Below are 6,498 nucleotides of genomic sequence, written 5' to 3'. Positions count from 1 at the left end.
ACATTTCTACAAAAGTCTTTATTTCAACATTATTTATGATGGTTAAAAATCTGTAGAATCTAGATGTCCAACAATGAATGGTTTGTTAAATAAATTATACTATATCCAGAGGAATATTTCATAACATGGGAAAGTTCACCATATGCACCGTTAGGTACAAAAAATATATTACAATCAACATATGGAGTGTAATCCATTTATGTTATATGAATATACATTCATTTCTACATAACTATGTGATTATAAATATCTATTGTCTATCTGTATATTTATATATCACTATAGAAATCACCACAGACAATAGAAATACATACCCCCAAATATTCAATTCTGTAATAATTGTATCATTGTGTAATTATGAAGAAATATTGTGTATTTCTTCTTTTTTGCTCACTGAATTCTGAATTTTCTACAGCTGACGTACATTACATTTGGAATAGGAAAAATAGTCACTCTTAACAGCCATTTGTTAATTAGGTTTTGGCAAAGAGACACACACTATTGGGCTCAAATACAATAGAAGGTTTTTTTTAATTAACATATAATGTATTATTTGTTTCAGGGGTACAGGTCTGTGATTCATCAGTCTTACAGAATTCACAGCACTCACCATAGCACATACCCTCCCCAATGTCCATCACCCAACCACTCCATCCCTCCCAACCCCCTCCCCTCCAGCAACCCTCAGTTTGTTTCCTGAGATTAAGAGTCTCTTATGGTTTGTCTCCCTCTCTGGTTTTGTCTTGTTTCATCTTTCCCTCCCTTCCCCTATGATCCCCCATCTTGTTTCCAAATTCCTCATATCAGTAAGATCATACAATAATTGTTTTTCTCTGATTGACTTATTTCGCTTAGCAAAATACCCTCTAATTCCAACCCCATTGTTGCAAATGAGAAAATCTAGGTTTTTCTGATGGCTGCATAGTATTTGTGTGTGTGTGTGTGTGTGTGTGTGTGAACACATACCACATCTTTATCCATTCATCCGTTGATGGACATCTAGGTTTTTTCCATAGTTTGGCTATTGTGGATATTGCTGCTATAAACATTGGGGTACACATGCCCCTATGGATCACTACATTTGTATCTTTGAGGTAAATACCCAGTGATGCAATTGCTGGGTCATACCATAGCTCTATTTTCAACTTTTTGAGGAACCTCCATACTGTTTTCCAGAGTGGCTGCACCAGCTTGCATTCCCACCAATAGTGTAGGAGGATTTCCCTTTCTAAGCATCCTCGCCAACACCTTGCCGTTTTCTGACTTATTAATTTTAGCCATTCTGATGGGTGTGAGGTGATATCTCACTGTAGTTTTGATTTGTATTTCCCTAATGCTGAATGATGTTGAAGACTTTTTCATGTGTCTGTTGGCCATTTGGATATCTTCTTTGCAGAAATGTCTGTTCGTGTCTAAAATAGAAGTGTTCTTAAATCTCCCCAAACTGTCTTGAGGTAAGTGGTTCAGTGTTATGATGAAGCGTACTCCAGTTATTCAGGAACCAGAAGATTTCTTTCACCTTATGCTGCTATTATTTGGATTTATATCCTTTTCCACTTGGTAGAAGCTGGCTAACCTCCACGTCCATATTCTAGACCACAGGAGAGTCCAGGACAAGTAGATTTGTCTATAAGGAGATGGCCTGGAAGCTGCACTTAATTTCCATCGACTGTGGGCTTCATCCTGGTCATGTCACCACACCAGTCTGCCAGGCAAGCTGTCATCTATAGCTCCCAGCCACAGATACATGTTCCACTAAAACTGAGGATGAGGAATTATTACTATAATGAAGAAGTAGGACTGAATAGTGGGAATCAATTAATAGACACTTTCCCCAGATATTATAAAGCTACAATAGTTAAAATAATGTAATTCTGTGGTACAAGAATAAATAAAATAATAGAGTAGACCAGGTAAACGAGAAACAGTCTCAGATTCATTTAAGATTTAAACATATTTTAAAAAAGAAAGTAGCTTTTCAAATTAGGATGGATGACAGAATGAATTATTCAATCAGTGATGTTGAGAACTGGATAACCATTTGGGAAAAAACAAAATTAGATTAAATACCAAAATATATTCCAGATGTCTTAAATACTTAAAGTGCTATAGGGAAATACTGATGCAAATGGTGACCAGATTGTACTTCTGTAGTTGGTTCCCTATTCCACAGATCTCTGGGCCTTATTGAGTTTAATTACCTCTTCACTGACCAGAACTGCAATTCAGCCGCATAGAAGGCCATGTTTGTACTGGGTCAGAAGAGTGCTTTCTACTTTGTTGTTTTTTTTTTTGCTGTTGTTGGTTTGTATCCTTTCTTTTTTCCTTTATGTCAACCTTATGTGTTGCTAAATACAATGCATAAAACTACATGACTTCCAACTTCTACCTGAGACTACCCTATATGCATCTGATTATATTTGCTGCAAATAAAAAGTCTCCAACTCAACAACAACAAAAAACTCTATTGAAAAAATGGGCAGGGGCACCTGGGTGGCTCAGTGGTTAAGCCTCTGCCTTCGGCTCAGGTTGTGATCTCAGGAACTTGGGATCGAACCCCGCACTGGGCTCTCTGCTCAGCAGGGAGCCTGCTTCCCACCACCCCCCTGCCTGCCTCTCTGACTACTTGTGATCTCTGTAAAATAATAAATAAATAAAATCTTTTAAAAAAAAGAGCAAATGACTAGAATAGACATTTTTCTAAAGATGATATGCAAATGGCCAACAAATGTATGAAAAGTTGCTTAACATCACTAATCATCAGAGAAGGTAAGGACACCTAGCCGGCTCAGTCGGTAGATCATGTGGTAGAGCATGTGACTCACAATCTCAGTGTCATGAAATCAAGCCCCACAGTAAGCATGGAACCTACTTAAAAAAGAAATAATAATAGATAATCACAATAGAAATAATAATAGAAAATCACAAGGAGATATCACCTCTTACCACATTCTACCCACTGATAGTAGGATGGCTACTATTAAAAATTAAAAGACAAAACAAGGGGCAACTGAGTGACTCAGTTAGATAAGCCTCTGCCTTCAGTTTGGGTCATGGTCTCAGGATCCTGGGATTGAGCCCCGCATCAGACTCCAGCAGGGAGCCTGCTTCTCCCTCTCCCTCTGCTGCTCCTCACTTCTTGTGATCTCTTTCTGGATCAAATAAATGAATAAAATCTTTAAAAAATAAAATAAAATAATTTTTAAAAACCTAGAAAATTAAGTATTGGTAAAGATATGGAGAATTGGAAACTCTGTGGCTGTTGGTGGAAATGCAGCTGTTATGAGAAACAGTATGGCGGTTCCTCAAAAAATTAATAAAAATAGAACACCATATGATCGAGCAATCCCACTTCTGAGACACATAATGTATGACTCCACTTATATGAGGTATCTGAAGTAGACAAATTCATAGAAACAGGAAGTAGAGTGGTGGTTACCAGAGGTTGGGGGAAGAGGGAAACAGAGTTGTTATTTAATGGGTACAAAGTTTCAGTTTTGCAACACAAAAAGAGGTCTGGAGACTGCTTGCACAATGGTAGTATACTTAACACCACTGACCTATATACTTAAAATGGTTAAGATAGTAAATTTCTGTGGTATATGTTTTTTACCATAATTAAAAAAAAATCAATCTCCTCACAGAATTTGTGTAAGAATTGTAAGAATCAGAAATAGAGAGTTCTTATAGCTAAGCTATCCAACATAGTAGCCACCAGCCACATGTGGCCATGGAGCACTCAAAATGACTATTCCTAATTGAGATGTGCTATAACTTAATAATACACACTGAGGGTATGGGATGCCTGGCTGGCTCAGTCAACAGAGCATGAGACTTGATCTTGGGGTTTTGAGTTCAAGCCTCATGTTGGGTTTAGAGATTGCCTAAAAATGAAATCTTAAAAAAATAACAGTAATAATACACATGGAGGTTCAAAGACCTAGTACAAAAAATATTAAATATCCAATGATTTTTATATTCATTACATGTTGAATGATAACATTTTGGATATATTATGTTAAATAAAAATACAGTATTATTATTATTTAGAAGACTTATTTATTTTAGAGATAATGCATGAATGGGGGAAGGGGCAGATGGAGAGGGAGAGAGATCATCTCCAGCAGACTCCCCACTGAGCATGGAGCTTGACCCCATGACCCTGAGATCATGACCTAAGCTAAAATCAAGAGTCAGATGCTTAATTGACTGAGCCACTCAGGTACCTAAAATAATACATTATTAAAGATAATTTTAGGGGTGCCTGAGTGGCCTAGTCAGTTAAGCATCCAACTCTTGATTTCAACTCAGGTAATGATCTCAGGTTCAAGAGATCAAGCCCAGAGTTGGGCTCTGCACACTGGGTGTGAAGCCTGGTTGAGAATATCTCTCTCTTTTCCTCTGCCCCTCCTCCCTCAAAAAAAAGTAAAGTTTACCCATTTCTTTTTATTTTTACTTTTTAAAAATAGGGGTACTAAATTTGGCAGAGATTTTGGAGTTCTCAGACTAGGAGTTTTGAATAACTAGGAATAATATGTCAAGGAGTCTAATGCAGAAGGTAGACAACATAAGGACAGCTGGATGATAAAAGCAGAGAGATGGAAACTCTAAGAATCAAAAGAAAATGTTAGAAATCAAAACCTGTGGCAGAAATCATGGGCTCATCAATAGACTACACATGAAAAAAGAATCAGTGAGCTTGAAGATAAAAGAGTAGTAACTTCCCAAGCTGAAAATCAAAGAGAAGAAAAGAAAGAATGAACAAGATGAAACAGAATATCCAAGTACTGTGGGACACTTACAAAGGGTGTAACATATAAGGACTGCAATACCTGAAGGAAAAGAAAAGAAAAGAAAAAAAGACTTAAAATAATCATAGCTGAGAATTTTCCACAATTTGTGAGACACAAAACCACAGATTCAGGAAGCTCAGAGAATACCACACAGGATAAATACAAAAAGTGTACACATAGGCATATTATATTCAAACTTCAGAAAATCTAAGACAAGGAGCCAATCTTGAAAGAAACCAGAGAAGGGAAGAAAAAACACCTTCTCTATAAAGGAATAAGAATAAGAATTACATTGGCCTTTTCTTCAGAAACCATACAAGCAAGAAGAGAGTAAAATATTTAAAACATTAAAAGAAAAATCCAGCAACAGAATTCTACATCCAATAAAATTATCTTTCAAATATGAAGGAGAGGGATACCTGGGTGTCTCAGTCAGCTAAGCTGCTGCCTTTGGCTCAGGTCATGATCCCAGGGTCCTGGGACAGAGTCCCATATTGAGCTCCCTGCTCAGCAGGGAGCCTGCTTCTCCCTCTGCCTGCTGCTGCCCCTGCTTGTGTGTGCTTTCTCTTTGACAAATAAATATACATAAAATCTTTAAAAAAAAAAAAAGTGAAGGAGAAATAAAGAGTTTTTCAGACAAGCAAAAATTGAGAGAATTTTTCTCTAGTGCACCTGCCTTGTAAGAAATGTCAAAAGAAGTTCTTTAAAGAGAAGGAAAATGATAAAGTTCAGAAAATCTGATCTACATAAAGAGAGTCTGAGAAATGAAGCATTGAGAAATAAAGGTAAAATAAAATAATTTATTTTTTTATTCTTAATTGATCTAACAGATAACAGTTCAGAATAGTAACAGCAATGATATATAGTACAATTCTAGCTTATGGACAAGTAAATTGTATGACAACCATATCATAAGGGATGGGAAGGATGAATTAGAGATACCCTAATCTATGGTACATGCACTACCCATGAAGTGATAAAATGTTATTCAAAAGTGGACTTAAATTAGTTGTAAGTATATATTATAAACTCTAAGGCAATGACTTGAAAAGTTTTAAAGAAGTGTAACTGATACACTGAGAGAGGAGAGAAAAACTGAATCATATAAAATGCTCAGTTAAAAACAGAGAAGGCAGAATAAGGGTGGAAGACCCAAAAAACAAAGGAAACAAAGAATAAAAAAACCCAACCCACACACAAAAACAAAGAACCAGAAGAGTGAATAAAAAAGTCATAAATATGGCATATATTAATCCAAGTATATCAATAATCACTTTAAATGTGAATGGTCTAAATATACCAATTAAAAGAGAGAGACTATCAGAGTAGATAAAAATAACAAGACCCGGGGCACCTGGGTCGCTCAGTGGGTTAAAGCCTCTGCCTTCGGCTTGGGTCATGAACCCAGGGTTCTGGGATTGAGCCCTGCACTGGGCTCCTTGCTCAGCAGGGAGCCTGCTTCCCCTGCACCCCACCCCCGTCTGCCTCTCTGCCTACTTGTGATCTCTGTCAAATAAATAAATAAAATCTTTTAAAAGTAAGTAAGTAAATAAATAAATACAACAAGACCCAGCAATATGCTGTCTACAAGATTGAATATGAAGACAGATTACAAGTAAAGAGACAGAGAAATATCTACTATGTTAACACTAACCAAAAGAAAGTGGTAGTAGCTATATTAGTTTCAGACAAATATCTCCTGCAA

The sequence above is a fragment of the Mustela nigripes genome, chromosome 8, assembly GCF_022355385.1.
Source record: "Mustela nigripes isolate SB6536 chromosome 8, MUSNIG.SB6536, whole genome shotgun sequence".
NCBI classification, from domain to species: Eukaryota; Metazoa; Chordata; class Mammalia; order Carnivora; family Mustelidae; genus Mustela; species Mustela nigripes.
Note: the sequence above shows the minus strand (reverse complement) of the source record.